General features: G+C 38.6%; 1 protein-coding gene across 1 annotated transcript in view; it reads left to right on the forward strand.

Moving 5' to 3' along the window:
• Positions 1-6023: 6023 nt before the first annotated feature.
• Positions 6024-12855, forward strand: part of NLGN1 (neuroligin 1) — a 565297-nt gene continuing 558465 nt past the window's right edge. The window contains exon 1 of the mRNA XM_075202152.1: positions 6024-6581. The gene's annotated coding sequence lies outside the window, so the exon portion shown is untranslated. The remainder of the gene's footprint in view (positions 6582-12855) is intronic.

Here is a 12855-nt window from a genome sequence, read left to right on the forward strand (position 1 = left end):
TGTACAATTTGGTCTACTTTGTCAAGGAAATATCATGGAATATCTGTTTGGAACCCCTGTTTGGTGCATTTCATATTGCTTTATCTGTTTTAATTGACCAAATTCTACTTCTGAGGCGGTTATTTCTACTCCACCTATTTAAGCTGTCTCTAGTTGTATTTGTACTGCTCAGCCTTTGGTCTCATTTGTCTTTGGCCTAGTGGCTAACTTTCATCCTGCCCTCATATAGTTCTTTTCCTTGTTTTCAATTGTACCATTTTTGTAATGAAAATACAATGCAGAGTTGATGATACTTACACTTCTATTTTTGTATGGATGTATGTTTTGTCAGTATATTGTGTTTGTATCTATATTATGACTGTATCCTATTAGTCTGTTGCTTTGTTAAAATTGTTTCAATAAAAAAAAACTATTTTATTTTCCATCCTTGAATGTCTGGCCTTGGCCATGGACTGGAGTGGACACAGGCAGTCCTATCCATTCTGTGCTGGGGCGACATTCAGCAGCAATGAGACAAGAGTTTATTTACAAGGTGGACCTTAATCACAGCTAGGGGCAGCCCTTCTACTTGCCCCTGGTAAGTAGGGATGTCACTCACCACACAAAGCTGCTATAGTGTAGAACAACTCAGAACTGCTCTACTCTACTCACATACTATCAGATGGCTTCATGGGTCAAAAAGAGCAATTTCTTAAAATAATTATTAGTAAATCAGGAACAAATGGACTTCATCAACAACCACAATCCCATTGCAAGGGAGGAAGCAGCATTTGCTAGCTTTTAGCCCCCTTTTGCAAGTAGTACAACTACTTAATGCTAATATTTGGTTACAGAACTGAGCTATTAATCAGGCTGTGCATCTGACTCATGAGTATCCTTTGCTAGCACCAACACTTTATTGTACAGATAACTTGATTCAAGTTCAGTTATCTTCCCTTCAATAAACTCACACACACACACCAGCAGCAATTTAGTCAGCAGCCAATTAACCAAATACATTAAGCAGTATGTTTTTAGACCATAAGAGGAAACAGGAGAAAACCCACAGGACAACATGGAGAACATACAAACTCAATGATATTGTAACCTGGTTTAGAATGAAACCCAATGCTAGTAGGCAACGATGCTAACCACTGTGCCTCAATGCTGTCTACGAAGGCTTCTTATAATTACTTGGATGTTAAATCAATTTGTAAATGGATCTTACTTGATTGATATTAATGTCCACTTTAAATTCAAACTGACACTTATTCTGTCTGAGAAATTGTAGTTCACTGAATGCCATGGCTGAAAGCAGTACAGAGGCTGGCTTACTACTTAGACATGGTCGGAACAAATTCAGAAAATCTGTACAGGCTATTATTAAATTGTACATTTCAAACGTTATCTGATGTTTATCATATTATGACAGTCATGTGCCATCTGTAAGTTAAATCTAAACGTGTGCATTATCTAATTAATGACTTGAGAACTTAGCATTCTCTAACAAAAAGCTTAAAAAGTGTTAATATACACATACATTTCAACTCCCATTATACATATAGCAAAACGCTGTCCAGCTGCTGAACCTGGACAGTTTAGTAAAACAAAAATAGAATAAAGCAAAATAAAAATATAAGAAATAATACAAAAGCACAGGGACAGGCAGCTTGGCACCCACTACAATCCATCAATATTCAGCTGGTGGTGGTGATCATTGTAAAAGGTTAACCAGCAGTTTAATGATAACCGGCTCCCAGTCTGGTCAGCATAGGGCTAGATGTCCCTCATTGTGAGGTGCAGGGCCTGATTATCTAGGCTATGATGTGAGGCTTTTGGGGGGGGGGGGTACAAAACTGAATTTATTTAAAATATAATATAATAGCTGGTCTCCAAAGTAAAACAAAAAAAGTAAGGTTTAAATCTTGACATATTACCTTGGTAAAGGCTGAAGCCAATGAGTCATCCTTGGGTGGGGGCTTTAGGATAAGTGAGTAAGAAAGACAAGGATATCGCTGGTTCATCCCTCTTTCTGCTGTACAGTCCTGATATTAATGACAAAAAAATGAGTGAGAAATATTGCCGTGACCCTTTCAAAAAGTCAGTGAAGCTGAGTTTCAAAAACAGAGGAACATAATCATTGGTGATGGTCAGTGGAGGGTGGAGTAAGCTGGATGAGTTAATTTTTGACTACCGCTACTAGCCTGGCATGGAAGATGAGGGGGCAATATAGGAGTGTTAGCCTAGGGAGACCTGAACCCTTAATCAGGCCCAGGAGGGGTGCCACAAAATTGCACCCCCACATCCAAATGGAGGTATTGTGCCCGGGGGAGCATCAACTGAGTTAAACAGCAGCACTAAAGGATTAAAGATGTATTAAAGGGTGTATTTATTAATTTAAATGTAAATATTTAATGTATGGGCACTGGGGTGCCAGTAAATAACCGGCGCACAGCGCCAGAAAGGGCTGAGCCCCTGCCCTGGGCGCTGGTAGTATAAATGTATTTATTTTCATATATTGATTTCTAATGCAATAGCCTGGTGTGTGAAGGAGATATACTTATTACTGAGACAGGGCCAGGAGAAGAAATTTGATTTTGTTTTTGCAACTGTCTAGAGACAGGTAATCTCATGTTAATTAGACCTTTTCATCTCAGTAGCCAACAGTTCTTTCAGCCTTAAAGCCCAGGAAGGGAGTCGTTACCTGTATCTTGCCTGGTTAAAGCGAAAGGAAACCTCTGATCAATGTAATTTAGAAATCACAAATTAGTGTAAATTTTGTTAATTATAATTCCATTTAAAATATATGTTTAAAGAACATCTCACATCTTGATGTTAATCTTTGAATGAAATATTTCAGTCTTTGCGGAGCCATCCCGGATCAGGGGGCTGGCTTACCCCCTTACTGACATGTGTCAGAATATGTATAAAAAGAGCACTGGTTTGTACTGAAATGTATCATTATTGTTCCATCTGACCTTCTGATCACTAGTACCTTAAACCAGTGTGATCTGTCCTTGAGCTAATAAACATCATTTTGCTACAAGATCCTTCGACTGCTTCTCTGCCGTAATTCCTGTGACCTGCAGATTAGACCAAAATCTAATCCGTTCTCTGGCTGTTCTGAGGTTGGAACTCAGTGTCTAGCATCAACGCTCTTCCCACTACCCAGCAGCTCTGGCCAGTGTGATAGGCCAGGGAGGAACCATCCACAGCACCCTGCTCTACCGGAAGAGGTCAGGGGTACCAGCCCAGGTGTCCAGTGACAGCAGTGACAGTTACCCAGAAGGAAGAGGTTCTAGGTGCCGGAGTAGGAGCCTAGAGGAGACAGCATCGTAAGCCCCTCCTACTGCGGTTAGAGGGCACAATTTGGGAGAATGGAAGAGAACGATGGTAAAGTAAGCACAGCCGGTTTCCAGCAACAACAGACAGGGGTCCGTCCTGTCACAGGTATGTAGCCCTGAGCTGAGTAGCACAGAGGCGCTTCCAGACCATCTGGGATTAGGGAGTTGGATTAATAAGTATAGCACCCAGAGCTACCTTCCCTTTATTCTTTAAAGACAATTGTCAGCATTTTTAACAGACATATTATTTATGCCATTATAAAATGCATCAAAGTTAACATTTTAAAATTCATCAACCATAAAATGTTACCAAATAGCTTACCCAATAAAATACAAGGTTTATGATGTGAAACATTCCTCAGATATCTGATTGGTTGGCTGGCAATAGCACCATAACCAGTGTGAATTGGAGATGCTCCAGCCAGTGATTTTCAGCTGTGGGAGTTAAACAGTTTTTTTCACACCTACTGTACTAGAGTAATTTAGTCCTACACTGACCACTGAATCAATTATCATTGATTATCATATCTGGTAGCTGATTCCCCATTATAATAATAATCAGTTCTAGCTGGCAATCAGTGGAGCTAGTAATAGAATTTTTTTTTAAAATACATGCTGATGGGGTTTCTTTTCAAAAGATTATTAATTTATTGGTTTTATTAAGTGATGAATCAAATGCATTACTGTGGTTAGCCCACATTTAGCAAGAAAGGTCTTTATCTACCTAGCTACTTCCTTTAGAAGTAAAATGTTGCCCCCATCATTGTCTTGAATGTTAGTCTATGCCTGTATCTGTGAAAACAGGTGCAAATGGGCAGGAATAGGGGATTTTATTCTGAATTGTGCCACATGTGGAAATGATGTTAACAGAATTCTGTGTTTGATATGGGTTAAAGCACCTTTCTTTTCACAGTTACCTGTGCATCGATTTTCATAAATGTTCCCCACTATGTTCAATCCTTGAGGAGTTATTTATAACAACTATCATAGGTTTAGCAGAGACATTGCTATTGTTTCTTTGTAATTCACAAGCTGGCATTTACCTTGCCAGCAGATTTTGAGCAATAGAGGATGTACTGCTGTGGATGAGGTCTAGCACATCTCACTCTAAGTGGTGAAATGTGTCAAGCTGCGAGTTTCCATGGATTTGAAAAGGGAAGATGTTGCCTATAGCAATCAATCAGATTATAGTTATCATTTATTTAGTACATTCTACAAAATGATATCTAGAATCTAATTGGTTGCTATAGGCATCTTCTCCACTTTTCAAATCCACCAGAAACTCACCGCTTGGTAAATCTAGCCCTAAATATTTTTCATTTTGCTTTTATTTTGTTTTGTTTTTTTGGTATACCATATACCACAGAAAAAATTTGTATATATTAAAGTAATGAGTTTTGCTTTACTTCAGTTTACTAATACATGGGATAACATTGTTTTGAAGGTACATATTCTCACTCCTATTTCCACCCTTTGCAATGTAATTTTCGTAGCATCTTGTACACAAAAGGGCCTATTTAAAAAGCTCCTAATCCACCGAAAACTACCGTTTTCAGAGGACCACCGCAGTTTTAAGCATCCCCTCTATTTATAACTAAAGGATGACAGCAGATATCAGAGACAACTGGTTCAGTCCCTCTTTTTTCGAATGCAAATGCAGTCCCTCCCCATAGGTTTCTATAAGGACTGCTATTTTGCATGATTTAATAAGTTCCAAAAATCCAAAAAAAGATTTTCGGAACTTGAGCCCGAGTGGCTAATGCCATCTGTAGATGCTGTTAGTCATTGAAGGCTATGTGGAGAGCATTGCGGTAGTGTGATCTTCAGATTACAGCATCTTACCTGTTCTCCCCTCTGGTCATTATCACAAAGGTGGCTACTTTGCAATAGTGACCGTAGAGGATATAAGTACACTTGTTTGCTGGTACAGCAGTTTATGGTGTGACAGCTGTTCAGAAACAGCAATTTTGATAAATAGTCATGATCTTTTATTCCTTATCATTGCAATTAGGAATGAAAATGATTGTGCACAAAACTCGGTGATTGTTAAATATGCTTCATAGTAATTTTTAAAACACTGGCTTGTGCTAGTTATGTGTACAATGCTGTAGATGCTATATACAGTTGTTCAGCTTGTATAGGGTCCAGGTATGTGCACATTACTCAGGAGACTGTGAAAACAGGTACATAATGCTCCACATCTATAGCAGGGGCAACAATAGGTACAGGAGATTCGAAATTACAATTTATACCCAGGAGCAAGTATTAAAAGCAGGACAGGGAATATTCTCCACACCTGACTTTGTTCACACAGTATGTTAAAAATGGAACGTGTACTCAGCAAGAAATAAATATGTTATTTTAAGCAAAGTCTTCTAAGCATCATGGTAGTATTAATAAAATCCGATTTATGATACACATTCCCTGGGGGTTTTGTGTTAATGTGTAGCACACAGTTTTTGCTTAGTAAAACTTTAGTAAAGCTTTTGCAATAGGAAATTGTTTTTGTAGCTATCACTGACGTCTATTGGTGGCATGCTCTTTATTTTAAACACAACACCTCTCTGCCCTCGGCAATGACCCACCTAGTGTAGCCTAACGTCACCCGTGACGTCCTGCACCCCGAGTCCTGAGTGCTGCTGCTGCTGTCTCTGTCCCTGCGTGCAGGGGCCAAGCGCACACTCCGCGCCTTGAGCTTCAGCCATGGGCTCATCATCGCTTGTAGCAGCAGCAGTCAAGTGGATGCTGCGTGCCTGGACCACGGCGAGAATTGCCGCTCACTGGGTCCACGTACAGCACAGAGCCAAGTAAACTGCTGCATACCCCATATAAGGGCACGGGAGGCGTTTGCTGCTTCTCCTGGATGTACACACAGACAAGAGCCAGTGGAAGACCTGTTCTTTCTGATAGCTCCTTCTAGGCATCTATTCAAAGATTTCCTCCTCCGCCCCCCCAACCCTCCCCACTTTCCTCTCCCTGGGATTTCTTTCTTATTAAGCAGTCTTCGGAATCTGTGGATTTTGGCTTTTGGCACGCTAAGTTGTGTTCTGTTTTTTTTTAGATTGCATTTTGGATGTATCTCTTTATTTTTTGGCTGTGGTTGTAAAATCGGAGTCTTGTTGGAGCTGCTGGCCATTAACAACAAAGCCTTTATTCATTAAATGAAGGTACTGCAAAAATGCTTCAATTCAGCATTCCTCCAGCCTTTTATTAGGCTAACTCAAGTATTTATGATTGCTGATCCTGGACATGTACAAGGTAAGGCAGATCCAAGGTGCTTTACTGAATTCCTATACAGCCTAATTGACAATGCTATAAATAACTTTTGTCTGTTCCCTGTATTCACAGGCTATTTAATTGTTTCATTAATTTTAACAATTGTCAAGAGACTCTCTTTTAATGAATCAATAGACCACAATGTACATTAGCAAATACCACATGCACGTTAAAGATAATATATGTTAAAGTCTATATATAAGCAACCATGTGATTTTTTATATATATATATATATATATATATATATATATATATATATATATATATACATACATACACACACATACACACACACACACACACACACACACACACACACACATCATTCACATTCAAAGTGCCTTCTGAACTTTAACAAATATGGTATTAATGTACCTTGCCATGCCTTTTAATAGCTACCGTTTCAGGAATAGGACTTCAGTAAATATGTATTCCACACATATGTGTCTCTCGTCATGTTTTACTACGAGATTTAGGTTAGAACGTTTATACGTACACTCTCCAGTATACAATAAAGTAGTGCAAATCTGGTCAACTATTCGCTCCAGACTAACCTAGGACACAATACGCTCCATCACATTTTCCTGTTATTGATGTTGCTGCTATTTGTTACATATATGTGAAACAAGTCAAGTAAGGGTAAGTTATGGATAAACATGCTGTTCTCAGAGGTGAACTAATAAATACATAGCGTGCACTGTCTACTATTATGCTTAATATAAACCTTGGATTCCTCTTTGCTGTTATGTGTCTCTATTGTATTGAGGCTAAGAATATGTCCTATTAGTGCAGGTAACTAAATTGGTGCAAGAAAGACTGACGTTTTGAAGATGTGCTAGTTTCTCTTTAAATCATGACTCTGGGAACGAACGAGTTGAATGAAAGGCTATATTGAGCATTTACTGTTCAGCTCAGCCATGCAGTGTGCATTTTTCATTTTCAGTGCAGGTTTTAACACTTTCATCTCCACAACTTTAACTAATAGGCAACACTTTGGAGTGCCTTGCTTTACAATGTAGTAAAGAGAGCAAGGAAAGCATAACATATAACGGTGCAGTGATATAGAACCTGCTGTTGTGTGAGCTGATCTCCCTGGACAAAATATGACGTGTTTATACATTATGGTAGCCATTTGCTCCTCCAACCTGTTACTCATTAGCTGTGGCATGTTGTGTACTTGAATGATGATTTCCTATCTGTAACCAGTGGTAGTAAATTAAATTATAATTATTGAAAAATTCTAATCACAGCCATCTGCCAAGAAGAGGTGTTCTTTATGTGTGGCCACTAAGCCATTTAAATACCTTTCTTAAGATACAGTGCCAATTTATGGAGGAAGGAGACACATATTACTGCAATATTGTACTATTAATATGCAGTGGATTGTTCATACAAAGCATAAGGAAAATGTTTCCTTATTTACTGTTAACAAATTGTTAATATACAGTCACTTGATGCAACACGGCCGAGTAATAATGGATGATTACAGATAAAACTAACACAATAAAACATAAGATGACCTATAAACCCTCTTGTGATTTAACCTATTAACCCAATCTTGCTTAGAAATATTGTACAACATTATTATTATTATTATTAGTAGTAGTAGTAGTAGTAGTAGTAGTAGTAGTAGTACGGTAGTAGTACAATAATAGTAGTAGCAGTCAGGCGCGGGCCGGCACAGTTCAGCCCGGGGGGCGGACAGGCAGCCGCACTGACGCGTCCGCATCGTTTGTTTTGTGATGCGACCGCAGGTAATATTAAAGAAAAACATGCATTTACGAACCGAACAGGGGTCAGACTGAGCCCCCCGGCCCAGCCTGCCCCTGGTAGCAGTAGTACAGTAGAGTAGTAGTAGTAGTAGTAGTAGTAGTAGTAGTGGTAGAGTAGTAGTAGTAGTAGTGGTAGTGGTAGAGTAGTAGTAGTGGTAGAAATGGTGGTAGAGTTGTAGTAGTGGTAGTAGTATTACAGTAGTAGTAGTAGTAGTAGTAGTACTACAGTCGTAGTAGTATTACTAGTACAGTAGTAGTAGTAGTATAGAAGTAGTAGTAGTAGTAGTAGTACAGTACTAGTAGTAGTAGTACAGTAGTAGTAGTATAGAAGTAGTAGTAGTAGTAGTAGTAGTAGTAGTAGTAGTACTACAGTAGTAGTAGTATTAGTACAGTAGTAGTAGTAGTATAGAAGTAGTAGTAGTATAGAAGTAGTAGTAGTAGTGGTAGAGTAGTAGTAGTAGTAATTGTAGTTGTAGTAGTATTAGTACAGTAGTAGTAGTGGTAGAGTAGTAGTTGTAGTAGTATTAGTACAGTAGTAGTAGTAGTAGTAGTAGTAGAATAGAAGTAGTAGTAGTAGTTGTAGTAGTATTAGTACAGTAGTAGTAGTAGTAGTTGCAATGGTAGTAGCAGTATTAGCACCTGGTATTTCCAGTCTTCCCTTGACTACAATTTGTGTTTGCACAGTGAAGCCCCTCTGGGCTTTGGCATGTGCCATTCCCCTGCTCCGAGGCGCCTAGTCTGATCCTTGCTCTGTTCAGCATGGGAACTGGCAGTTTAAGGGAGAAGGCTCGTGACAAATAAAAAATATTTTTTCTGCGCGGAGAGGCTGGCTTGGTGCCCCAAAATGTGCAGCACACTCCTGCCGCGCTTACCTTGCTTACCGCGTTTTGTCGTCCCTGAGAGGTCCATATCATAAAATTCAACATGCTCCCCCACACTACACAGTATGGAAACTTATAATGCACAGAAATCCCTAGCCAAATGAATATGCACTGATAGCAGAGGTGCCCTGCTCAATATATAATTTGTCTATTTGTGAAGGTTAAGAATAAGACATGTATTTGTTGCCTGTTTCTCTGAAACCATTAATGTAATTTTTGGTCTGAATATCTACAGTGATGCTAATATCACAGTGACACACTTGCATAACATCCCCATGGTCTTTCTACAGTATGATACACTTGATGTGTAATAGTAAAGCATTGCAACAGTGTTCATAGATCCTATAGCAAAAATGCAAAGGACAAGCACAGGGGACTATATTATTGCTCCCATCTAATTATAAGCTTACATATCTTAAACAGTATTTCATGAACATAATGGTGTCTTTTGAACAGGACATTCGGAAAATATTACTTGTTAATTTCATTTTACCAATTTAAACTGCAAAGGCAATATAGCTTGGCCTGGTGAATTCCTCTTCTCAATACAGATCATCTTTTCACAGTCCCTTGCTTACTTCCAACAGGATGCAGCTGCTTGGGAAGCTGATTCTGCAGCTTGCAGAGCAATTTATCAAAGTATTTTTGTCCCAAAACTGCAATTACACATCACAAACATTTATGAAACAGATCCATTTATGCATTCACCGAGTACATAATAGTATGTGGTGATGCTTTAATGGATAAATTAGAATATATCTATAAACCTCTGTAGTATTGCTTGTGGTTTGACCTTTCATCCATACACCACATACCAGTTTATCCAACTGTTGCCACATTCTTTTGCGGGAAGGTTAGGTCTGTTCCTTTCTCATCTATCATTCCCCTTGTTTTATTTCATGTCCAATTTGTGAAGCTCAGTCGTGTTTAAAAAGAAGTTGATACAATCAACAATATCTCCTCTCAGGGCATCTTCATATGTATAATAAGCCATCAATACATCATTTACCCCTTACTGTTTATAAGCCTTTGGCTATTCCCATTGGGCTGTATAACAGTATTGAGACATTTCTCTGTTTTCAATGGATGTTGCCCAGAAATGGTCATTTTAGCAACTGATATTTCATAGTGTGTGGCTGATTTTATTGTGTAGATTATTTTAAGATTATGTTCCATGTTGATGTTAGCCCATGCACAAGCAGAAGATGAGTTGAATTCCAATTTTTTTAGTGGTAGTAGGAATTTTAAGAGGTTATTCTATATTGCAAGTGAGCATTTCTTGAATTTGCTTATACCTGTAGGAGAAATAGCTGTTTAAAGAGAGACAGGGATTCAGTGCCAAGCATAAGGATAGAGAGCTGCTTAGCTTGTCTCAGATTCTCTATATTTGGAGGGTTGGAGACTAGAGAAAGGCATGAGGAGCTCAGACACAAGTGAAATAGACTGATGCAGCGGTTATAAAAAGCAGGAGCATAATTAGGACTAGAGGAAATGTTTCTGTTGAGGGGGGGGGAGGCAAAAGAAAGCAAATGACACAAAGCTATTGAATTGAAGTCAGAGTCAGCACACACATTGTATTCAGGCTTTCCACTGAGCTGTCTAGTTTGATGTCATTTCATTTACGTTTCAATTAATTTTAATTCATTTATTGTGGTGCGTTTAAAGCTCCTTTTGCCTCATTTAGCGGAGGGATAACATGCTAATGTTGAAGAGACAGCCTCCATGCAGTATTTGTTATTTATATCGCTCTGCCAATAAGATATAATGAAACAGTTAAATCCCAGAATGACTTGTGTCAAGGTCTTGGACTGTATTGATTTGCTCCAGAGTCGTGCTATTATATGTGGTGGGCTTGGAGATCAAGGAGCTATTGCCAAATACGGAGCAGTTGGAGACTTCATCAAAATCTTAATCAATAATATTTTACAGGTCTGAAAAATGTACGGTGTTGAAAATATGGCTTTGCTAATTAAAATTACTAGAGACATATTTCTAAATTTTTTTGGACATTATATTATTTACGATAATATCTAGGCTGCTTCTTTTCTTCTTCTTTCTGAGTGGAAACAGAAGTGCTGGTTCAGGAATTTGCAGCTTATATGATACAATCTGCCATTTACAATGTGAATCAATATAATTCTAATACCCTTTTGAATGCATTGATTTGTGTAGACAAAGGGATTTAAGCAGGTGGCTCAGCAATCACACCAGTGACTCAAATGGATGCAAGTACATATTTAAGCTCGCAAGGACTTGGTGAAAAATGATCAGGTAATCATCAATTTCACTTGAAATTGTTGTGTTTGTGTAACAGGGTCGTTACCCATTACCACATACTTTTCATATATGAAACATAGTTGTTTCTCATGAGTACATGTTGTATAGAGGCTTTAAAATAAATAGCCTGAAAAACTGGCCTTCAAAGACATGGAATCATGAACTGTGAATCACAAGTTAGAGGACTATGAAACGTTGGTATCATTGCCAAATAATCAGTACATGGCAAATCTTGTGTTGTCCCATTGCATGTGTGTTTATGTGTTTATACCTCCTTAGTCACATCCCAATAGGTAATACATTTATACATTTAATATCATGGTTTTATGCATGGCTGTATATTGATAAAATTCCCCCATCCTTAATTTGGACTTTTCTGAGCTTTCAGTATACTGTTCATTCAACCTTTGTTAAGGTATTATATAGTAAGGTGATTTTGGGGGGTTCCCTATTTTGTCATGTTTAGGTATGTTCTAATTTAAGTGCATTGGTTGCGTTGCATTAGATATGTCAGGGTTTCCCAAACCCAGTCCTCAGGGCTCCCTAACAGTGCAGGTTTTCCATATCTCCTTGCTGGAGAACAGGTGTATTCATTACTGACTGACACATTGTAACAGATCCACAGGTGGTCCTAATTATGTCACATGTGATCTGGAAAACCTGCACTGTTAGGGAGCCCTGAGGACTGGGTTTGGGAAACCCTGAGTTATGTACTTGCTTTATCTTAAGTGCCTAGAATAGATTTCTTACTGAAAGTATTGGATAATGTTGACACCAAGATGGTGTTAAAATCAAGACCTCTTCTGCAATGCAAAATCACTATGATACCTCAAAGACCATGGAACCCTTTCACATTTCTCCTATCTCCAGTCTTATACTTAATTTTAATATCCTGTGCACATAACAGAATCTCATTTTAGCACTTTAAGTAGAGGTTTGTGCATAATTGTGACAAGATAGTTATGTATAATGACCTGTCTGCCCCATTCACCATCTAATACAAAGCACCTCTTCATTGTAAAGATGCCATCTTGCAGTGCAAGTCAGTGCACATTGGGAAGACCTTTCACAGGGAGTACTTCAGCAAACACATGGACGCACAACAGAGTAAAGTGCCTTATGCATTGCTCCACACATTATTTACACCACCATAATTGAATAACATTATGGGGTCGATTTATGTAACTGCAGTCAGCCATAAACCCAGAGAAAACAACAGTTTTCTCTGGAACAATGGCCATCGTACAATTTATGAAGGGTTTAACACAGTAGAAATTAGAGATTTCTTCAGCATTAACCTACTTTTTGCAGTTTACCTCAGTCCC

The sequence above is a fragment of the Mixophyes fleayi genome, chromosome 3 (genome assembly GCF_038048845.1).
Source record: "Mixophyes fleayi isolate aMixFle1 chromosome 3, aMixFle1.hap1, whole genome shotgun sequence".
In the NCBI taxonomy this organism is placed as follows: Eukaryota; Metazoa; Chordata; class Amphibia; order Anura; family Limnodynastidae; genus Mixophyes; species Mixophyes fleayi.